The following is a 25,503-nucleotide window of genomic DNA, read 5'->3' as shown; positions in this document are numbered from 1 at the left end:
TGTGAAAAACAGCAATCCTTCCCAAATTACAGCATTTATTTTTCATAGATAAAATTGAATTTGATGAGGTTTTACAAGTAAATTGGTAGCTAATTTAACATCACAGTAATTATAAAATTGGCCTTCTTGCAGAAATTCAGTGGTTTGGTTTTTTTTTTAACCAGAGAACATTATTGATGTTGGTTTAGATTAAAAAAAAATATACATACATATACACTTTAACACGTATTTGTCTCAAATACATGTATCAAATGAAGGAGATGACCAGGAATTTTTTCTTAGAACACAAAAGATAGGAGACTCAGTTCAAAGGCAGCAGAATTAAACCAGAAAGTGATACTTTCGTATATAAGCTGCAACTAGAATATGGAACTCCTTGCCACAGGACATTTTAGCTGCCCAAAATAGTAAAAGCCTTCATAAAGGATGTAAACAAATTCATGAAAGAAATGTCCATCAAATATCCACCAAAGACCACCTATCAAATAGGTCTATCAAGGACTATGCAAATATTATATCTAGCATAAAAAGTCCTGGATTGCCAGAAGCTGGAGGGGAAGTTTCAGGCTGTTCTCATCCTATATCCACAAACTCAAGTGACTTTTGCTAGAGATGGAAAACTGGAGTAAGAGGAACACTTGGGTGTGGCCCAGATTAACTGTTACTGTTTTCTTAACTTAGATTTAATTATTTAAATGTAGCTGAAATGTTGAGCTTCTTTTGAGGAAGTGATAGGGGAAAGACTTGATTAAACAAACAATCAGATTAAAAATTGTACGACATTTACTTTTGGTGTTCTTTGAAATAAAAAATTCCTTTTAAATAAGGCTGAAGAGTAGTGCTTTCCTCAGGCAATTCTACACTGAATGGTCTGTTACATACGATTTCCATATTCCCTTATTTTAGTGAGGTTGAAACATGCACTGTCTTCTGTTTGATGTTCCTTTCTTCAGACTGATTTTTTCCTTCCATTACACTCAATAGGCCTAAAATGCAGATTAACTTTCTCTAATTTAGTCATTGTCAGTTCCTCTCAGCTGTCTTCAATTGTTGAAAACATAGAAAGAAACTTAATATCTTGTCCCTTTTACACCTATTGAAAAAAATGGGGAAGCTGCCTACCTTTTGAAAGAGACATTTCTTTGCTAATGGTTTAATGCTTAAATCGTTTCAGATGGGGGTCACTTCAGGGAAAAAAAAAAAAAAAAAAAGGCAAGAAGAAAGAAAAAAGTGGAAGAGACTGTCCAAAAAGAAAATTCTTTAAGTGTGGGAAACAGCTACAACTTTTTTTAAATACCAGGTTTTCAAATAATGAGTTACAACACAGGCTTGCAGCAGGGAGTAGGGCTCTCCTCTGAGCCCTGCCTACACCCTGCCAACCAAACAGCTGTAAATCCAAAAAGCTCACATCCTTTACCACATTTGTTGGATATTCTTGGGACATTTTAATACTAAGCAGTCTTTAATTTTGTAAATTATTTGCTAGGTGTACCTATGTTATTTAAAGACAAATGAGAAAGAGAAAGAGCTACTTATTCGAAACAGTTTTATTGAAACAAAATAGCACATGTTAAAAACTGGCTATTAGCAGCTGAACTTCTTAGGACCGTGTACGGCACCCCACTTGGAGCACAAAGCAAGAGGGAGGAGTGAGTGTCAGGCACAGCCTTCCTGAACCGCAGCTGGAGCCAGGAGCAAGAAGTCGCCCATCAGTTAGAAAATGTCACTGGGGGCACAGCAAGGCTGCGTCCAGTTTCCTAGTCGGCTAACACCAGGGCAGCGCGAGGAACCAGGAGCGCACCAGCAGGTTGGGCAGGCAGAAAGCGGGCAGTTAGAGGGGGCACGCGGTGTCCCGGAGGCTTTGCTCGGGTCTGCGTCTCGCTGCCAGAGCTGGCACGACGCAGGCGGTGCCACGGGACTCCTGCCCTGACTGGAGTGACTCCAAGGCCGGAGGCCTCAACCCGCAGCCAACGGCAGGATGCGGCCGTCCGGCACTCAGGCCTCAGGGCCCCCCGGTAGCCCGTGCTCTGCCTGAGGCTGGGGCAGAGAGCGGCGGCAGCACGGCTGGCAGGGAGTCGAGACCCTGCGCCAGCAGGCGTAGGACCAGGGGTGATAGACAGAAGATAACGGGCTCTTCGTGGCGACTCTGGAGTGCAGAGCCCAAGACACAAACGGCACAGGAAGAGGAATAAGCACGTGTGCTTATGCAGGCGTAGGGGCTCTGGCACCGATGGAGCCTGGAGGCTTGTGACTTCTAGGAGAGGGAGGTGAATCTTTCTCCTCCTACATACGTTCAGCTGAAAAACAGGTGTAGGGCAACAAGTTCTGAGAGAGGAAGCATTTGGGCTGGCTCTACCAGATCCACAGCTCAGAGCAGGGCAACAAAGAGTGACGGGCGATAGCGGTCAAAGACTTGCTGATGCAGGGGAACCGTGTCCACCGAGACCTGCTGCCTCAGAGGCCTGCTGCTTGCCAGGGCCCAGACATGAGCCATTGCAGAGAGATTGTCAAGGCTGCAGTCTTCCTCTTGATTTTGAAATTAGGACAAGTCCCAACGTGTGGGCATTCACCTTTTCCTTATAAAGTTTTCAGAAGAAATTAAATTCAGGAAGTTCTAACGGTGTAAGGCCAGTAACCTCTACACTAAGGTACCTGTTATGAAGAGAAGGGCAATTTGACTATATCCTCTGACAGTATTTAAGTGAAATTACCCTCCCTCTCCTTCCTGATAGTTGTTTGATGCACTTCGTTTCACCAGAGGGATACAGCTGTAGCTCAGAAAGGATGAAGAGTGCTATTACCACTGCAACAATCTAACACCACAGGATTAAACTGAATGAATCAATGCACTTGAATTTTAACTAATCGATGTGGTTTGTTTCTTCAGATTAAAACTGGTGAGATATAGTTTCACTCAAGACATCCTAAATCAGCTTTAATACTTCTAAAGGAAGCTTGTTAACTTCTGTAAGTAGAAACTCTGCAGAAAATATAAAAACTCAATTACAAATCAAGCCAGACTTAAAAAGAGCACCCAGTAACATTGTGAATTGGTCCTCTAGTCAAAATATTTTAAAGTTACATTCAGAAATGGAATAAACAAGGTTACGCTTTTAGCTTTGAGCAAGTACCTTAAGACTTTCTCCAGTAATATATTTTACCATCTGATCACAAAGCAGAAACTTTACAGTAAGTCTCTGTGCTGATTTCAAGTACCTGCAACTAAAGTGTTCACAGAGATCATCAGATAATTTGAAAATAAACACACAAGAAACTTAAATACCTAAACTTGTTATTAATGATTTCGATATGAGTTTATGGCTCTGATTCACAAGCATTTCTAAATATACAAAAGATGTTTGAAGTAATCCAAACATATAGATTCATTTTCCTCTGACCAGAAACAACAAAATTGTTCTCTTCTTCCCAGAGCAATCCTTATAGATGAGTCAACTATACGAGGTGGCCTCTTCAACTCTGCAGGTGCAGATGCTCATTATACAAACCAGTAACTGAGAAATGATCAAAATAAGAGGCTAGGGGAAGCACGTGGTTGTGGAAAACTTGGAATATTGACAAACCAGGGTTTGCAGGTGGGTAACCCCTGCGAACATTCTAGTACCCAAACATTCACTACTTAACCAAATTGTTAAAGGCTTGTTCCCAGCTACCTGGAGACTTTGCCTTAATAGGCTCTATGTTTAACAGGGGAGGGAGGCTATTCACAAATAGTCAATGTTTGTTACATAAAATGTGTTGTGAATGTACTATCTAAATTTAAAATAACATGATTTAGACCAACCTACTTGATGAAGAGTCCTCAGAGGTCACTAAAGCTTTGATTTTCCAGTTAGCTTATTTTATAGCTAGTGCTTTAGAAGCCATCAAAACCATAACGAGATAGATCAATCAGATTGCTTTTATTGGTCTGCTGCGTACAATTCAATATAGGCAACAAGAGTATCCATTGAATCAGACTTTGGAGGAATTTGCATATTCCATGACATAGCTTTAACCTTGAGACTACTGGAAAAATCAAGTTTGGTAATTAATCATGGGAATATGTACTTTAACCTGAATAGTATATCTAACCAGAATTTACTTTTTTTTTTTTTTTTTAAGAACTTAAAAGACTATAATGCTGACAATAGATTTTTCTGTAGGTCTTCAAATTTGCAGTATTTTAATCAAGAGAGTTCTGAAAGGCTCTCATTTTTGGTTAAGACAATAAAAATGGTGGGTTTTTTCTGATATAATTAATTTTGTATTTTAATTTTTTGAAAATAAAAATATATTTGAAAAATGTAAATAACAATACATCTCTATGATTTATGGATTGTTTTCATGCACTGTTAAAAAGATTTCTTTTTTTCCTATAAAGTCTGTATGAGTAAAGTCTCCAAGTGACAGACATGTCAGTTACTGAGATGAAAAACTACAGCATTTCAGAAACTCATAGACAGAGAATTATTTAAGGTTCTCTGTGGATCTGACACTTACTGTACACCACAAAGGTCATCTTGATTGTTGTAGAAATCTTTGATCATCGGGCGATATAAAGCAGCAGAGACAAAAAGACACTCATGTAAGCAGTATGGAATTAGTGTATTTTTTTGCTATTATGGTTTCAAATTTGCCAGCTTCAAGAATAATAGTTTTATCACCAAAATATAAGGTTTCCTATTAAAAAAACAAAAACAAAAACAAAAACAAAAAAACCACACACAACAGTCCCTTCAATAATAAAATTTTTCTGCATTCTAGTGGTTTAGTTTCCTATGTTTACCTGTAAAACTTGTCCAAAACAGTCAATGCATCAAAACATACTCTAAGAATCAGTGCCATTCGTTTTAACTACTCTGTAAATACTAGCAAACATCGATAATATCTGCACATACCTTTAAGTTATAGTCTCGTTTTGATGCCATGTTTGTCTCTGGAAAGTGTATATGTGTGTCTGTGTGTCCTACAGGAGGGAAAGGAAGACCAGGTTGCCAGTTTGTGTTGTATTTAAAGGTGACAAATCCAGTCCATAATTTGACTATTTATAAATAGGAATTACAGTAAGTGACAAAGGTTTCAAGAGAGCAAAAATACTTTCCACTCTCTCTGAAGAAATGCAAGTGAGACTGGACCTACTGTCGTCTACAGTTTGCTACATGAGTTAGTGGCAGAAATGGCAACTCACACGTTTTTGTTTACCAGGGATATTGTTTGTAAATTACTAACCCTGGTCATGCAAGAACAGACCTCTGACTAGTGGCAGCTTATGAGTGAATTCTGCAAGATATGTTCTTCTGGAAGTGGTTTAACAGGGAAATCTTATGACCCCGTGGGGAAGGAGGATAACATACTGTGTAAACCTGTAGGACAGAGTAAGCTTAGCTGCAGGTGTAGAAGAAGAAATCAGAGTTTCCTTAAAAGTATTAGCCTTAAAGGTTAATTTACAAGCTCAAGTTTATTCTTTTACTCCAAATGACATACTTCAAGAACCTGAGCCTAGTAAAGTAGCTTAAATAAATAACTAAAACTCCACCTGTCTGTGGCGCAAACAAGCTGCCAGAGTTACATGGGCAAGATGAGCTGCCTCCCGTGCAGGCCCCATGCCAGATGATAATCATAAACAAAGGTGGGAAAAGGCCACTAGAAGAAGAGTTACCCGAGCAAAACATCAAAGACAAATTAGGAGTGAATAACACGGTGTGGCCACTACTAGTGATTACATGAATGATGGATATGAAGAGCTACTGAGAGGTTTGTAATAAACTGACACTGACAGCTAGAAAACTGCTGGGGACTTGAAAGTAGTCTTTCATACCACCAAAAAGAAGTAAAGAAAAAGAGAATAAGAATTTTTAGTGCAGCATGTAAAACAGATGACTTGTATCTTCTATTTAACTTTGAAAACATTAAAAACCCAACTATCACGGTATGTGGTCCTTCTGCATATGAAAGTAACTTTTGTTACAGAAACCAGTACCTCTAGGAATGCACTAATTTGGGGACATCATTAAAGTACCAATACTGCACAGAAAGAAGCCTATTCTGCTAGGATTTTCTGCTGAATATATACCTTCAGGGAAAGCCTAGAAGACTACAATCTCTGCGTGAGTTATTTCGTACGGTAGCTTCAAATGTTATGATAGCATAGATCATCATGTAATCACACTTTTAAGGGTAAAGGGATGTAGGGTAGCATAAATATCCCAGGAACAATCTATGTTTGTCAGAACCCTGTTTCAGCCAGGACCAAAGACTGAGGAGTAGGCAAGATCAATTAAAGACACTTAGTAGGAAAATAAACTGGTGGAAAAGTCAGAATAGCTATGCTGGAAGCTGCCTCCATGTTGTCTCAGAGCCTCTGAGGAGGACAGAGGTTAAAAGCTGTGAATCACACACTCACTTGACTTAACAGAAACAGCCCTACAGGCAAAGAGAAGTAATATCTGCTCTTATACTATGCTAACATGCTCTCCAAGGATGAGGAGTATTTTGACAGATATGATCAAGTGAGACACTAGATTGTGCTAAAACCAGGCAGTATTTCTGTGAGACAGCCCTACATCAGATTTTCCCCGGTGAGTCAGGTAGCTGTGCAAGTCATGGTGAATTTTAATGTGCTGCAGAACGGGCTGATTAAGCAATCACCTTGGGCATCTTCAATTACAGTTGTAAAAAATGCCCAGTGGAGAGTTGTGGCTGTGAGATCTTTAATTTGTAGAGAGCTCAGAAAAGCTCCTCACTTCCACACAATAGATGTCAGGGACAAATATTTTCATAGGTTGGATTTGATCCCTGGCTATCATTTGATTAAAGTAGCATCTAAGGATCAAAGTAAAGCTTCTTTTCTGATATGTTATTGATTGTTCCAGGGTTTCAGAATGCCCTCTCAATTCATGAATACAACAGTGCCATCTGCTAAGATAATAGTTAACTAACAAAGGAACTAATTTATATCTTTTTGTTGAAGAAAGAGAAGAGAGATAAAAGAAAAAAGACAGAAAAAAGGGGGGGAAACCCCACATTATTTATTGCCTTTTTTTTTTTTTTCTTTTTAAAGAGTTACAATTAAGCTTGCAGGAAGCCTTCATCACCTTTCCAGTAAATACAATAGGTGCAAGCAGATGAAACTTCAAGTCTAAAAACCAATTATTACAAATTGCTGGAAAATCCATGTCAAGCTGGAGAAAATATAAGTGTTTGTAGGCATGGTGATTTGGGGTATATCTAACAGTTTACAGTTTCTGGTCAGACATCAGGAGTGTTTCTTGCATTCACCTGGCTTTCAGGTTTTAATACGTATCTGTTCACCTAAGGATAATAGTCTACTATGGAGGCTTAATGTATAACTAAGGAGTTAAACAGTTAAATCAGATCTTGGCAAACCAGCTTACGCAAGTTTCTTTTTAGAATGCTGTATGAAATTTAAATAGGGGAAAGTTGACAGCAATATTACAACGTGAGAAAGAGGCTGAAAAGAGGTCTGAGGAGAGCCTGAAAGAAGTTATAACAGGGTTCCCCTGGGAAAACTTTGAATAGACACCAAAACAGTTTGTGAAAGGCTATGGCTGAGCTTCCTTTTGTAGGAGAGAACATAACATAGGTATAAGGCCAACTGAGGTGAGTGAAGACAAGCAACACCTTGTCTATCATCTTCAAAATGAGTGAATATCCGTAATCATCTAAAAAATGAGCTAGATAAAAATGTATTGCTCTTAAAAAATATGTGGTTTTCCAAAGACTGTAATCTTTTCTGTTTATCCTCGTAAGTACAAGGAATGATATGTTCCAAAACTTTGTGCAAAGGTTATCTGTATAAGCACATTTGCTTACAGCTACTAGCTGCCATCTGAATAGTTTAAACTGTAAATCACAAGACGCATGACTTCAGTGGGAGTCTGAGAAAAGATGCACACATTACAGTGTGAATCTGGAAAGCAAATACTAGAGACAAGCACTTGAAATTATCTTCAGCTCTCAGGAGAAAACACCAGAAGGAGAACCAGCATCAGAGAGCAGCTTTAATTCTTACATTTACTGGGAATAGAAATATCCTATCTATGTGTAACATTTTTTACTATAGAATTATGTCATAACTTTTAATAAAAGACTAGACATTCCTCATAACATCTCTTCAAAAAGTGTACTTTTTCTGGAATTGGGGGGCAGGGGGGTACCTTCTCTGCATGAAGAATTTCTTTTTTTTTTTTTTTATTTTTTACTCACTGGTGACAAAAACTCCAAAGATATTAAATGTCACCCATTCACCTTCTGATACCTCAGAATTACTATATGGTTGGGTTATGATTTTTTGGTTTTTTGTTTGGTTGTTTTTTTTTTTTTAAATTGAAGTAATAAACTAACATGCCTTAGTAATAAAAAGAAAAAGGAAAAGAGGACACATGGAAGCAGCTGATAACAAGGAACTCAGAATGCTGACTTTATGTGCAAGACAGAGAATTTATAGGCTATATCTGTCATGTTCTTTGCAAAGTAAACTCAGCTATTGATTCCCCACTGAAAGATTTCCATTACAAGTGGAATTTCTCCAGTAGTATAGCTCAAATCTTACTAAACTTACTCCAAAATAGACCCAAGTAGGCATTGTAAGCACAGCTGATGACTTTCTTATTACCATTGCTAGCAAGAACATCTGAGATAGATCTTAAAATACTGGGGGAAAAATCAGAAATTTAGTGACTTAAGCAAGCATAAACTACAAGCTGTCCAGAAGCATGGCAGAAAGAAATAACCACCTACCATGACCCAGTCAGAAAGGTAAAAATTGGTAACTGGTTGTTCAGTCCATTAATAAGTGGTCTGAACAAGGGATGAACTGTGAAGTAGAAACTGTTGGTGAAGTTACTTAACAGATAAGACAAAGGTCAAATGTGAAGAACTGCAGAGGACCCTACAGCTTTGGCTGACTGGGTGCTAAATAGTAGATGGAATTCAATACAGGTAAATGTAAAATTACAAGTATGATAAAATAATCTTAATTATGTATGGAAAATAAAGAGCTATCATCACTTAGAAATGAGATTTCAGATTAGTAATTTATTGCACTGCTAAAGTGTCATTTCAGTGCTCAACAATGATCAAAAAATGAATCAGGTGATACAAAAAAATAGGAACGATTGCAAGAAAATGAAACATGGTCATGTTACTGAATCAACCCATAGCTCCCCCGCATTGATGTGTCAGTCTAGTCCCATCTAGTCCCAAGCAGATGTAACCAGAATGAAAGCTTCTGTAAGAAGAACAAGTGCACAGACTAGGTCTCTTCAGGTACAAAAAGAGTTAACCAAGGGGCATATAACTGAGATATACAGAATCATGAACAGCAACCAGCATCATTATCTCTTCCAGCAAGGGAATTGGGGATTACCAAATTAATTGAGAGCAATTTCAGGGAAGAAAAAAAAAGAAAAGAAAAAAGGGGGAGGGGAGAAAAAAAAAGGGGGAGGGGGGAGAAAAAAAGAGGAAAAAAGCGGGGGGGGGGGGGGGGAAAAAAAGCGGGGGGGGGGAGAAAAAAAGCGGGGGGGGCGGGGAAGCGGGGGAGGGGGCGAGAAAAAGGGAGAAGGTACATCATACAATACATAGTTAAGTAACTACTGGCTACTTAGGGAAGCCATTAAGGGTTTGGAGTTTTTTCCAAGCCTTATTAAAGGAAACTGACAGCTTTTATTGTAGCGTGTAATGCCATGGAAACATCTCAGAAGATAATTATTTTTATGTTTGGGCTTTTCAAAGTTTGAAAGGCAGATAGCATGCAAGTTGATAGCCCAGGTAACACATACAATTTTTTTTCAAAAAGAAACTGCATTTCCATAATCATTGGTAAGATCCATGAAAATAGGTATAACCATAAAACTCTACAGGCTTATCTGGCAACAGAGCAGGAAATCCACTTATATTTATATTCAGAAAGGAAAAGACTGCAAATTAAAAAATACAAGGTCACCTAAGATCTTACCTATTGAATGTCCAGAAAAATGCCTGTGGAATGTAATTCATCTCACTCAGCTTGAACATTTACCCTAAGATGGGAAGAACAACCTATTCTTCAATGGAGCTGACTATGGAGGAGAGCTTAGGTGACAAGCTTAGATTAAATGCCTGACTTCTGAACTGCTTATGGTAAGTATGATGAATGCTGGCCTAAATCAAAAGTCTAAAGAAACTAAAGTATAAGACAGAACTGTACATGAGTGGCTCATGATCTGGTATCTCGAAAGGTATTTATTTCCTGTGTGATAAATTACTGTGCCTACATACATGACAGTCACCAGTAGTTCTTTATGAACTGAGGTTTTCATACAGCGATTCACCTGACACTTGGGCCAACAAAGCTGCTTACATGGATGGAAAATGCACTCTACAGCAATGTTGCAAATTCAGTTGACAATTTATCACGACATTCATACACAGCTCTAGAAAAAAGAACCAGAAAGACACTGATAAGTCATTGCTGTTGAGATTCACATCTTTCTGCTGATAAGCTTAACTTCTCAAAAGGCATGAGGAGCAACATTAAGTTAGAAACAGAAACAGACCATTGGCTAATTGTATCGTTCTCTGTACAAGCATATGAGCAAACATAATAAGAATGTAGAGAGGTGTTTATGAGAAAGCTCATAACATTTGAAGAACTTTGGTTATTCTATTAAAGTTTGTCCCGCTGGACTAAAAAAAATTAAGCATCTGCAACTTGGGTGTTACAAGCAGAGCCACATGAAGATTTACTGTTCATTAAGGTAAGCAGGTACTATTGTTTACTTATTAACTCACTATTTTAAGATCTATTAGATAATAGATGCTGTCATTAAAAAAAACACTAAGCTTAATTTAAAAATAAATAAATAAATAAAACACACCAAACACAACAGAAAACAAGTTGCTTACTTATCTTTCAAAGTCTGGCAACACATACGTGCTGGCAATGTATTTATTGCACAATGAATATTCTGTTTCAATTTTTTTTAAATAGTGATGAAGGACTATTAGTTCAGTCTTTATTAATATTAAGGTGACGGCAAAGTCCACATCTGTGGGGGAAAAACTTTAAAATTCATACCAAATGACTAGAAGATTTCACATTCAGCAAGTGCAAGAAAAAGAGAAAAAAATTATTTTAGAAGTGTTTTGTCTGGCACAGGTCTTTCTGACAGGCCTAGGCATATAGCATGTAAAATCTAAAAGCTGCTGGAGTATAGCTAAACGCTGTTATCCAAGCTGTCATAGCTGTATTGCAGTTTAAAGATATTTCCTGACAAGAAAATTGAGAAAGCTGTCTGGCTAGTAAATCAAAACCTTCCTCCTCTTTTAGTGGCCAACCAACAGATGCAGTTTAGGTCACAGATGGTGTTTTTTATGTTTTGGTCTCCACGCACATCTTCAGCACAAGTACTTGCTTTCTTTACCACTAGTAGTGAGAAGTTCTTTCAAAAATCTTTGCCAATACACCAAGCTATTCACAAACCACTGTTAATTTCAGGAGGTAAAAAGCTGCTGAGCAGGTAAGATTCAGAAGTGTAGTCTGTTTTTTAACGATCTCATAATTTAAGATGATCGTGCATTTTACTGTGGAATACGTTATGATGTGATTACATTCCCTTGGGGAGATTTCAGAAAAAGCAGAAATACCATCAAAACCAAAAGGTATATAAGGAGTTGAAGGTCAGAAAAAACCTCCAGATTATTTAAATATTTAATTGGTTTAAGAGTCTAAATTAAAGCTTCCAAGTGGGTTCAACATTTCATTTATAGGTACCACTTATTTCTCTCATTTCCCTTGCAACCCACAAGATTGTTTCTCTTGTCTTCTGTGCTCCCTGCAAGGGGGCTCTGCTCAGCACAGATGGCTGTCAGGAGTGTCAGCAAGTGCTGCTCAGTCCAGCATGCTCTCCTGGATGTGTGCCTTGCTGTGCCTTTCAAGGGTCCCTTCAATCAGGGCAGCACAGAACAAGCACCGAACTCTAAAGGTAGTCTCTGATCTCCTGAATGTGCATTTTCAAAAATTTAAAATTCTGGACTTAGTATCAAGAAGCATTCATCACTGTGACAGTAATTTCAGAAAAGCATGACTCCAGAATTCTTAAAGGGAATTGCCACCTTCCCCCTGCCCCAAACCAATATGTACTGCTGAAGTTGAACAAATTAATTTTCATTATTATTGCAAAGAGTAACTGGTTGGCAACATGTTATTTAAACCAAATGATGTTTGGGGTGAACCCAGTATAAGCTGTCCATGAGAAAATATATAAAGCAACCTTGAGAAAATCAGAAGCCGGTAGCTATGCATGAGACCACTGGGAATCTGTAACAATCTGTGGAAGCAAATGTTTGTTTTTTCCAAGAGTGAGCTCAATGTCAGGGGAGCTCAACAAGTTTATGAAAAGCTTCTTTGTTAACAGACAACTGAATTCAGTGACTTAAGAAGTACTTTCCAATCCTGTACTCCTGTAAGAGAGAAAAAGCTTGCTAGGGAAAATATTAATTTAAATTTGAACAAACCTAGAATAAATTTCATGAATTAAACATCTTGTTCTATACAAGGAATTCATTATAACCATTTTCATTTAAAGTAGTTTCGGTAAGGCAACAGATCTAACGAAGCAAGAGGAAGATGAAGATCATTGACAAGCTATCAGGCCCTGCTCATTCCCAATTCAGAATGATAAAGGGATGAAATAAGAAGAGAAACTTTTAAGTGTTAAGTTTACCAGCCTAAAAAGTATACACTGGCCAAAACACTACTGTTTCTGTTTCTTCTGTATATCGTAGCTTATGCACATTCATTTTTTAACTAAACTTGTAATTTTTAGTCTTTAACTGTTCTGTAAATTTTCATGAAAAATGGGAGTGTTCTTCTGACCATATAGCAAATTTCTTCTTTGAATGTTTCATTGATCACAGTTCAAATAGTCAATACTTGGACTGTAAGTAGTTTAAGTACAAAGAGTGAATAACCTGTGACAGAAGAGCGAGACTTTGCGATGACACTGGAAGATAAAAGGATGAACTGCGTCAAGAATTATTTTCTTAGTTTTACTACCAACTTCCTGCATGAATTCTTGACTCCAGAAGTTTATAGTCAAATCTTTAATTTCTATGGACCAGATCCCCAGAAACATTTAATAGTACCCAACTCATGTATGCAGACAGATGACTTAATTCTAGTCTTTGCAGAATTATCAGTGAGTCATTTACTTCCAGATCTTCAAAGAACTTTTGATACTTAATTTCCATTGAAATTAATTAATATCACCAAGACCAAAATACATAGCTGCTTACTGGTGACTTTGAGATAAATCCTTAAACACATACCCAGATATAAAGAGAACCTAATAAATGAAGGCATTAGAATTTAAAAAAAAAAAAAAAAAAAGTGAATCTGACAGGGTCTTAGAGACTGGTAAAGAAAATTATATATGCAGTACTAAGATAAATAGGGATTATTTAAGGTTAATAAATAAAACAAAACTTATGGAGGTTTCATTAATTATTTTTCATTGGTCTTTTCTGGATGAGATGTTCATTGACTTTGTAAACAAATTTTTCAGTAAATCCAAAGGTTCATATTCAAAACACTATACAGTTATGAGTTTCCATCCTGTGGAATCAAGTGCTCTTGCTCTCTAAATAACTGCTTCAAAAGAAAATGAGGGTGTATGGAGCTGCTTAAGTTGACATGACCATATATACCTAAATAGTACTTCATTTATGACACTCATATATAGTTCCAATTAGGAAAATGCTGGTCCATAAATAAAGTTCCCTGTTAAAATAATGTTTTATAAAAATCTTGTGTTCCTAAAAACTGTGATAGAACTTCTGGAGAGTTCAAAGGATCATTGTTTCAAACTAAAGAACATATCAGCAACAAAGTCACAAAAGGAACCCCTAAAAAAAATAAAAAATATCTGGCTATCTTAACTTTTATGAAAGCTGGTGAAGTTGCAGAGGACTTTCTTTGACTCCATTCAACAGGCATGCAGTATCTATTTCACTCTATCACTGCTCAGAAATCCATTCAAGGAGCAAGCAAAGCAAACAGACTATGACAAGACCTATCAGTATGTGGAAGAGCTTTCTTTTGCAGGAAGTACAGTAAGAAGGGTGTAACCAGCACTCTTTTTTTTATAAAAATCATCACATTGGAAGAACATAGCAAGTGCAGCATCAGGATGATAAGGAGAGAACTTGATGTATATGGCAGACTTGGAAGCGTAGGGCAAAGAAAGAAAATTCCAAGATCAGCAAGGTCACATCTTGCTCAGCTGAAATGGCAGCCTTCACAATGAAGAATTCATTTTGTTTAATGGCTGACCCTTTCCAGATACTCATTTGGTAAGTACTATTCAGTAGCTAACTCATAAGAAGGAGTCGTCAAAGTAACACAGCTTACAATGAAAAGCTATATAGAAATTAGCTTTATATACTCTCAGCCACATAGATGCAAATAACAGTTGTAAAGGTGAAAAAAAAAAAAAAAAAAAGGCATTTGACAGAGGTTTGGAAGATCTTAAGTTTTCTGAAGCAAAGGATTATGGCAAAGCCTAGACACACACACACGTTCTTCACTCCACAACTCCCCCAAATGAGAAATTCAGTGAAAGAACTCAGTTCTGTAAGGGGCAGAGTGCAGAAGGCATATTGACCTTAAAGGGCCTTGGACAAGAGTTATCAGAAAGAAAATAAATCTAACACACAGTTTTTAGGCTGCCAGTTATAAATACGTTTTTTCTCTGGCAATTTAGACATAACTCAGCTGTCAGGCCCCTTGAAAAATACCGCCTCAGTCACTGTCAAGCTCTGTTATTTCGACTGATTGCTGACTTTAGCTGGTTGAAGTTTCAGTTAAGTTAATTTCCCCTACAGGAAGGTACATGAGGCTTTTATTAGTAATGATTTAGTCACTCCCTGACACACACAAGTACATTATTTACCAATGATAGTCACAAATACGCAAAGGATAGATATCCCTTCCTCTCAGAATAAAATCCATCTTTGTTGCTAGTTTGCATCTTCCACAACATCTCCAAGTATGCATAATCTTTTGATAGGCAAAATGCAGTCTTTTTTGTTCTGCTAATATATTAACCATCTAATGAAACGTTTAAATATATTACTTCCAGATGGTTTCAGTGGGATTTCCTTTCCACTGTAACACATTCTAATGCAGTACTTTATGTTTCTAATATACTCTAGAAATTCACAAAACTGTAAGGGTTTCATTCAAGCATGGGTTCTAATACAAAGTGTCCTAGTCACTTCATCATGAATAAACAGGCTGAGGATCCTATGGAGTATGGCTTTTCTGTGGGGGACTTCAGTAAGTGTTAAGGATCAACTACATACAGTATGTTTTGCAGAGCCTTGCATGGGAAACACCACCCAAAAAAAATCAGCTAATAATCAGATCCCAGAACCTCAAACTCCAGAGTTCCTCTTCATAATTCAAACATCTTCAACCACAGACAATTAAGTCAGATTTTACAGGCTTCTCTTGGACCATGCTTTTACTCCCTTAGTTTGCATTTCTTAAACCTTGGAAAACTTCATATGTTTTACAAGACCAATTGTACAAATTAAAATGGAAACTATTTCTAAATCTGTTCATTTCAATACATGCTATTTGTAGAGTACTTTAGTTGACCTTAAGAATCTTTTACCCTGCTTTAAGTACCTACAGCAGGATAACATAAATCATACAACAGCATAAAAATCTAGCATTTGCTATAAGTTAGAACTATGATTTTCTTTATACTTCATAGTGAGAAGAAATTTTACAATTGATTTCACAATAATTGAGTTTAAAAAGCAGAATGTAATTTAACTGGAATTTAAAATGCTGCACTTACTGGAATACTTTACTTGTCACAAGGTCTAGGGGTTTAGAATTGACTAATAGACAGTGATGATGATAAATCAGTGTAGCAGAGTTAATTTCTCAGAGCTGCACTGGATTTAGTCACTCAGCCCTCAGAATAATGGAACTGCATGGCCAAATTCCTCTGCTACCAGGAGAATTTAAGGACAAGGGACTTCAGCTACTTTTTTGAGAGAGAGAGAGAGAGAGAGAGATGGAGAAAGACTTTTTAATGGTACTGAAAAAAATAAACCTGTGTAAATCACAGCAGTCTAATTCATCATCTTCCTTTCCTTTTGAAAATGTAATTAGGATCACCGTTTATACATGTTTCAGGCACACTCAGAGTTCATTGCCTTTATCAGACAATCTAAAATAGTATGTATCTGGTTAGTGCACGGACTTTAGCATACAGTTAAAGAGAAGTTACAGCAATAAACTAGTTGCTTCCCTAAGAAAAAATATAATCTAGCATTCCCAATGTAAAAATAGTTCAAGCACTTAAAAAACAAAGAAAAATATTTTGTTTGCCACTAGTATTTATATTTCCAGTTTGGTCTCATGTGTGCAGTAGTGAGTCAATAAAAGATGTACTTTTGTATCTTGCCTCACTAACAGTAGCAACTAAATTAAAATGAGCCATAACATTGCATGATGATGCATCTTATATTCTATTTGTACAGATGTATGTACCTATTTGTTTGTCATTCCATGTTAACATTTTTCAGTCTCATTAGAACAATTAACCCTATGCTTTATCAGTCAGTAGTCAGTTGCAGTGTTAGAGCTACCTGCTTTATGCTTTACCTATTTCTGCCAGTGAAAGATTTTCATAATAGAACTCTGACCAACCCACAATAATCCCTCCCTTAATGCCCCTTCAGCAGTAACCCCAGTCTACACCAACCTTTGTCTAGCCAGAACAGCAGGTGAACATTTGGAAAGTTCTGTCCAGACTATGATTCAGCAGTACTCTTCTGGGGGATTATTTATTTAAGGAGTGATACATAAGTATGTATAATGTCCCCCTCCAGTGGACAGCTACAAGAGCCATGGTAGATCGCATATGAATAGCTGCTGCTTTAACTGCAGAAGTAAACCACATGTGTGTTCCTACTCATTTCTCTACACAAACCCCCACTGCCTGAAATGCATTTTATGCAGCCACATGTACCCAGCGGGAACCATTTTTGTGTTACAAGAACTGTACTGTCTCAGGGCTTCAAGTCACATATATATTAAGTTACATGGGAGGTTTGTATTATATTTTTGTTTAATAAACATAAACTTAACTACAATGTCATTGTTAACGATGGTCTAATTACACTTTTTTGTAAGCATGCATACAAACTTCATATTAAACATCTCAGTAGTGCACTTTTTAATGTGCTTTATAAATTAAATGAAACAAACATTTCTAAATTATAATGGGAAATGCATCTGTGCCGTAATCCCAAGAGTCAATTTCACTGGTCAGTGTTTCCTTCTGTTATCTTAATTTAAAATACTAAAATAAACAAATGTAAGTATCAAGCACATGTACCAAACACCCTTTAATCTCGATAGCTACAAGGCAAAATTCTGTGTCACTTGCATTACTATTACTTAATCCCCAGGCTTTAGACTGGAAACTGCATTCCTTCACTTTTGACAGGCAGATTATAGAGCTGACTGTCTTTCTCCAGCACTTCTTAAATGCCTCCAGTCATGATTTAATTACCTTTACTCCTCCTCTTCTCTTTTGGTTCATAGCCTAAAACAGCAGCCTTGGCAATCAATGATCAGTGCTTTAGAATAAGCCATCAGCCTCCATTATGAGAAATTTTTATAACTCCACCAGGGTTAACATTCTCTCAAGCACTAATTTGCAAGACAATGCCCCAACAGATACAAGAAATTAATATGCCTTCAGTATCCCATTAAGAAGCATGAAGTTCAAATATCATATTTCACCTGTATGTATTCAGGAAATGAGAAGCATCTGTGTATCACACCAACTTGCATTTGTGCACATCATCCATTATAATTCCCCCACAGATGAATCTTAATAAAACACACACTATCATTCAAGAGTTACCACATCACCTGTCCATAATGTTTCTAGAACTCAGCTACTCTTGCCAGGTTATATTCCTGCTACCAAGAATACTTAATTCCAGCTCAACAGTTATGTAGGAATAAAAAAATAAAATAATAATAATAAAAAAATCCGTTTACAAATAATCCCCTACTAAAAAAAAAAAAATCTGGTTGAAGTTCTTTTCTTCCAACCAGTGTAGAAAAACATTTCTTTTAAAAATAGACTAGATTAGATATAATGGGCTTTTTGCTGCCTGTTAGTGCCCATCTGCCAAAGAGGGACTGCAGTTTGTTAAAGTATGCCAGTAAATGTTCTCCTATCATTAAAAGAAACATAACAGTATGATTGTACATTTGGAAAAAAACACAGACATCTTTGCTATCATTTTCAAAGTAGAAGCTCTGTAACTGCTAGATTCCATCATTACTACAGCTACTAACTCTGAAATTTTATTTAAGTTGCGTATGAGGTTGAATTCATCCAACATCAGGTTTGAATAATTCATGTTGCGATACCTACTGCTAATACTGAACCACTTCAACTGCCCAAAAGAGCCATTCAGATTCTAGGAAAGATCTGAAGCATTTTCAAAATTTTATTCCTTGGTGAGAGTAAATTTTCATCTCAGTCAGGACTGACAGATGTCATTCTTTTTCCTCAAAGGCACGGGCAGTGCTATAGTGTTCCTGAAGCAAGGATGAAGAGAAACGGAAGACAAATAGCACGTGCACACACTTTTTAAGAAACTGTATGGGAAGCTATGGCCTTGTCTTCTTGTGAAAAAAGATCAAATCCTGGAGTGGGTGGTCATGTTTGGTGCCCTCATCAGCAAAGGCGGTATCAAGCAGTAGTCTAGATGATCTGAAAGCTCAAGATAACTATCAGCTGTGGCGAAGTTTGTCATATCTGACAGTTTTCTTATCACACATGAAACATACAAACGTATCTGTCCTGGGATACACAGATGAGTTTATTCATACTGATGAACTCATAAAGGTACCAGCTGTACGCATCAGCTATATAAATGGGCCAGCATAGTAAAATGCTTAGTACTGCCAGGGTGTCCTGGGTTCAGCTGGGATAGAGTTAATTTTTACAGGAACCTGGGAGGTGGAGGCATAGCCGGGGCAGCTGACCTGGACTAGCCAAGGAGCTATTCCATACCATGGGACATCATGCTCAGTATATAAATGGGGAGCGGGCCGGGGGGTGGTCTCTGTTTTCGGTGGGGGAAGTGGCGGAGCGTCGGGTCCCGGGTGGTGAGCAGTTGCACTGTGCATCACTCTTTTTGTATACTTTTTCATTAGTGCCGTTGTTGTTGTTGTAATCTCTCTGTGTTTGTCCCAGTAAACCGCCTTTATCTCAACCCTCGAGGTTCCAGTTTCTTTTTCTTTCCTCTCCTCCGTCTCCTCCCCATCCCACCAGAGGGGGATGGAGGAGTGAGCGAGCGGCTGCGTGGTCCTTTGGTACCGGCCGGGCTGAAACCACGACAGTCCTTTTTGGCGCCCAACGTGGGGCAGAAGGGTTGAGATAACAACAGAGCTGGCCAGAGCGTGTTGAAACAAATTTGCCAAACGCATTTCTTAGATAAATGGATGTTAGTCACAATGTTGTTTCATTTGTTTACATGGTGGCGTTTTGTAAGCTCTTATATGCTCTATGTATTGCCTGTAGTTGCATATCTCATCTCTGGGAGAGTGATTGGATTATCATTTTGCTGTACTGGGCAATGTCGACTTGTGAAATGATTACATCACTGGTCATGAGGTTAAGCTGGTATCTGTATGAGGCACTGATAACATTTCCGTACTTTGGGCGCCTTCTGTCGGATTATTAGTAATTACACCCAATCCATGGGGAAATTAGGGGGGCATACCTCCCCCCGTCCGTTCACCTCCCTTTTCTCCTTCTGACTAATTACAACAGCTTTTGAGAATTTTGAATATCCTTGGGATGCGCAAGCCAGTGTGCTGTTAGTGCTATGCCTCCTGAATATGTTTCAGGTCTTCTTTAGGGCTACAAAAAGGCTCTTTAAGAGGACCACTCAGAGATCTCCCCCAAAGCTGGATACTCATAGGTGGCACGGCATGTGGGAGGATGTGGGCAGGTATCTAGAGAACTTCTCACCGCCAGTGACTTGGAAGTTCACTCCCAAACAACTACAGAACCCTCATGAAGTGATAGAATATTTGAAAGAAAAATGCTGTGGCTATCCCAGAGACACACAACTCACTACATTGTGCTGGGCCCTGGCCAGTATCTACCAAACACTGCTTGATACTAGGCAGCACCCTCAGGGAGAAAAGATGGAAAACAGGACAACAGGCACCGTGGCTGCCCCTACCCCGACAACAGACACCGTGGCTGCCCCTACCCCGGTGACAGACACCACAGCTAAACCAGAGAACCAACCTGTGCCAGTATCAGTCGTCCCTGTACAGAAAAAGAAACACACAAAGAAATCAGTTCGCTTAGTGAGAGATGAAGATGAACCAGGGTCATCGCGAGAACAGGAGGTAGAGGCAGAACCTGAAATAATTACCCGATCTCTATCCATGAGTGAGTTGCGTGACATGCGAAAAGATTTTAGCCGCCACCCAGGTGAGCACATTGTTACCTGGCTGCTCCGATGCTGGGATAGTGGGGCTAGCAGTGTGGAATTAGAGGGTAAGGAAGCCAAGCAGTTGGGATCTCTGTCTAGGGAAGGGGGCATCGACAAGGCGATTGGGAGAAAAACACAAGTCCTCAGCCTCTGGAGGTGACTTCTGTTAGGTGTAAAGGAAAGATACCCCTTCAGGGATGAAGTTCCATGTCACCAAGGCAAGTGGACCACCATGGAGAGAGGTATCCAGTACCTGAGAGAATTAGCCATGCTGGAGGTGATTTACAATGATCCAGAAAATGCGCAGTCACCCACAGATCCAGATGAAGTCCAATGCACACAACCCATGTGGCGGAAGTTTCTACGAAGTGCACCACCAACCTATGCCAACTCATTGGCAGTAATGTCCTGGAAAGAAGGCTATGGACAAACGGTGGATGAATTGGCTGTCCAACTCTGGCAATACGAAGGAAGTCTCTCTTCCTCCCTACGGGCCTGTGTCTCAGCTGTAGAGGAGTTGTCCCGAGAGTTCCAGCAATTCAAAGTGGATCTGTCCTCCTCCTCACCTGTACAGGCCCGCATCGCAGTTATTGGGAGTAAGCGTTCCTCTGCCCAAGAGAGAGGAGAGAGAAAGTACACTTGACGGGCTAACCTGTGGTTTTACCTGCGTGACCATGGACATGAGGAAGTGGGATGGAAAACCTACCTCAGTCTTGGATGCACGGGTACAAGAGTTGCGAGAAAAAGCAACCAGAAAAGAGAATTCTTCTTGGAAAACTGCTGCTCCAGTTTCCTGTGAGCAGTGCCCCAGACGCAGTAGATGGGCTGATCTCATTTCTGATCCCCTTGAAGGGACTTCTGATTCACGTGTGCAGAAAGTGAGTAACGGATATTCTAACCAGGATTAGAGGGGCCCTGCCTCCAGCCAGGTGGAGGAGAGGGACAACCGAGTCTACTGGACAGTGTGGATTCGATGGCCTGGCACATCAGACCCACAGGAATATAAGGCTCTAGTGGACACTGGTGCACAATGTACCCTAATGCCATCAAGGTATAAAGGGGCAGAACCCATCTGTATCTCTGGTGTGACAGGGGGATCCCAAGAGCTAACCGTATTGGAAGCTGAAATGAGTCAAACCGGGAATGAGTGGCATAAACACCCCATTGCAACTGGTCCAGAGGCCCCGTGCATCCTTGGTATAGATTATCTCAGGAGGGGGTATTTCAAGGACCCAAAAGGGTACCGTTGGGCCTTTGGTATAGCTGCATTGGAGACGGAGGAGACTGAACAGCTGTCTACCCTGCCGGGTCTCTCCCAAGACCCTTCGGTTGTGGGGTTGCTGAAGGTTGAAGAACAACAGGTGCCAATTGCTACCACGACGGTGCACCGGTGACAATATCGCACCAACCGAGACTCCCTGATCCCCATCCATAAGCTGATTTGCCAATTGGAGAGCCAAGGAGCAAGACTCACTCACCCTTTAATAGTCCCATATGGCCCGTGCGGAAATCTAATGGGGAATGGCGACTAACAGTAGATTATTGTGGGCTGAATGAAGTCACGCCACTGCTGAGAGCTGCTGTCCCAGATATGTTAGAGCTTCAATATGAACTGGAATCAAAGGCAGCTAAGTGGTATGCCACAATTGACGTTGCTAATGCATTTTTCTCCATTCCTTTGGCAGCAGAGTGCAGGCCTCAGTTTGCTTTCACTTGGAGGGGCGTCCAGTACACCTGGAATCGACTGCCCCAGGGGTGGAAACACAGCCCCACCATTTGTCATGGACTGATCCAGGCTGCACTAGAAAAAGATGAAGCTCCAGAGCACCTGCAATATATTGATGACATCATCATATGGGGCAACACGGCAGAAGAAGTTTTTGAGAAAGGGAAGAGAATAATCCAAATCCTTTTGAAGGCTGGTTTTGCCATAAAAGCAAGTAAGGTCAAGGGACCTGCACAGGAGATCCAGTTCTTAGGAGTAAAATGGCAAGATGGGCATCGTCAGATCCCTGTGGACGTCATCAACAAAATAGCAGCTATGTCCTCACCAACTAATAAAAAGGAAACACAGGCTTTCTTAGGTGTCGTGGGTTTTTGGAGAATGCATATTCCAAATTACAGTCAAATTGTAAGCCCTCTCTACCAAGTTACTCGGAAGAAGAACAATTTTAAATGGGGGCCTGAGCAAGGACAAGCCTTTGAACAGATTAAGCAGGAGATTGTTCACGCAGTAGCTCTTGGGCCAGTCCGGACAGGACAAGATATTAAAAATATGCTCTACACTGCAGCTGGGGAGAATGGCCCTACCTGGAGCCTTTGGCAGAAAGCACCCGGGGAGACCCGTGGCCGACCTCTGGGGTTTTGGAGTCGGGGATATCGAGGATCCGAGGCTCGCTATACTCCAACTGAAAAAGAGATCTTGGCAGCATATGAAGGAGTTCGAGCCGCCTCAGAAGTGGTTGGTACCGAAACACAGCTCTTCTTAGCACCCCGACTGCCAGTGCTGGGCTGGATGTTCAAAGGGAAAGTTTCCTCTACGCATCACGTGACTGACGCCACGTGGAGTAAGTGGATCGTGCTGATCACACAGCGAGCTCGCATAGGAAACCCCAGTCGCCCAGGAATGTTAGAAGTGATCACGGACTGGCCAGAAGGCAAAGATTTTGGAATGTCGCCACAGAAAGAGGTGACACGGGCTGAAGAAGCCCCGCTGTATAATAAACTGTCAGAAAATGAGAGGCAATATGCCCTGTTCACTGATGGGTTCTGTCGCATTGTGGGAAAGCATCGAAGGTGGAAGGCTGCTGTATGGAGTCCTACACGACAAGTCGCAGAAACTGCTGAAGGAGAAGGTGAATCGAGTCAGTTTGCAGAGGTGAAAGCCATCCAGCTAGCGTTAGACATTGCTGAAAGAGAAAAGTAGCCAGTGCTCTATCTCTATACTGACTCATGGATGGTGGCAAATGCCCTGTGGGGGTGGCTACAGCAATGGAAGAAGGGCAACTGGCAGCACAGAGGTAAACCCATCTGGGCTCCTGCACTGTGGCAAGATATCGCTGTTCGGATAGAGAAGGTAGTGGTAAAAGTACGTCACGTAGATGCTCATGTACCCAAGAGTCGAGCCACTGAAGAACATCAAAACAACCAGCAGGCGGATCAGGCCGCCAAGATTGAAGTGTCTCAGGTGGACCTGGACTGGCAATGTAGGGGTGAGCTATTTATGGCTCAGTGGGCCCACGATACCTCAGGCCATCAGGGAAGAGATGCAACATATAGATGGGCTCGAGATCGAGGGGTGGACTTGACCATGGACACTATCGCACAGGTCATCCATGAATGTGAAACATGTGCTGCAATTAAGCAAGCCAAGCGGCAAAAACCCCTGTCGCATGGAGGGCGATGGCTGAAATATAAACAGTGGGAGGCCTGGCAGATTGACTATATCACACTCCCACGAACACGCCAAGGCAAGTGCCATGTGCTTACAATGGTGGAAGCAACCACTGGGTGGCTGGAAACATACCCTGTGTCCCATGCCACTGCCCAGAACACTATCCTGGGCCTTGAAGAGAAAATTTTATGGCAACACGGCACCCCAGAAAGAATCGAGTCGGACAACGGGGCTCACTTCCGAAACAACCTCGTAGACACCTGGGCCAAAGAACATGGCATTGAGTGGGTGTATCACATCCCTTATCACGCGCCGGCCTCCGGAAAAATTGAACAATACAATGGACTGCTGAAAACTACATTGAGAGCGATGGGGGGTGGAACTTTCAAGCATTGGGATACACATTTAACAAAAGCCACCTGGTTAGTTAATACTAGAGGATCCGCCAATCGGGCTGGCCTCGCCCAACCAAGAGTTCCACATACTGTAGAAGGGGATAAAGTCCCTGTAGTGTGCATGAGGAGTATGTTAGGAAAGACAGTCTGGGTTAGTCCTCCCTCAAGCAGAAGCAAACCCATTCAAGGGGTTGTTTTTGCTCAAGGACCTGGGTACACCTGGTGGGTGATGCAGAAGGATGGGGAAGTTCGATGTGTACCTCAGGGAGATTTGATTTTGGGAGAGAATAGCCAGTGAATTGGGCTGTATGATATTTAACTGCTAAATAACCTGCCAATGCATGTCATTGTATCTATAGTGTCTATATGCCATATCAAGGGCATTATTGTGAGAATTATCCAAATGACTACAGGATGGACTTTTGAAACTGAGCCAAGTACAACAGCGATAGAACTTGAACTGGCACCCAGCAATTCCCTCAAGATCAACATCTTCGACCTGCAGACCAAGGGCATGAGTTGCACCAACTGTACTAGCCACAAGTTCCAGAGGCAGCGTACAACAACCCAACATCTCACACCATCTCTCTCTTATCCTGAAGAACTGTTACAACAGATAGAGCCCCAAAATCAATGGACACATTAGAGGGATAGCCCATAGGCTAAAGGAACACCATGTGTGTGTGTGTGTGCGCGCGCAAGGTCGGGGAGTGGAGTCCATATACTTATATATAAGACAAGGAAAGTAGTAGTGGTTGAGTGGGAAAAAATGTAAGATCTGGGCATGATGTAGATGGTATAGAATAAGGGGTGGATAAAAAAAGGACTGTCATGGTTTCAGCCCAGCTGTTACCAAAGGACCACGCAGCCGCTCGCTCGCTCCTCCGCCCCCCTCCGGTGGGATGGGGAGGAGACGGAGGAGAGAAAAGAAAAAGAAACTGGAACCTCGAGGGTTGAGATAAAGGCGGTTTACTGGGACAAACACAAAGAGATTACAACAACAACAACGGCACTAATGAAAAAGTATACAAAAAGAGTGATGCACAGTGCAACTGCTCACCACCCGGGACCCGACGCTCCGCCACTTCCCCCACCGAAAACAGAGACCACCCCCCGGCCCGCTCCCCATTTATATACTGAGCATGATGTCCCATGGTA

This window comes from Accipiter gentilis, chromosome 22 (assembly GCF_929443795.1).
Source record: "Accipiter gentilis chromosome 22, bAccGen1.1, whole genome shotgun sequence".
Taxonomy (NCBI): domain Eukaryota; kingdom Metazoa; phylum Chordata; class Aves; order Accipitriformes; family Accipitridae; genus Astur; species Astur gentilis.
The sequence above is the reverse complement of the archived record's forward strand: the minus strand, read 5'-3'. Positions refer to the sequence as shown.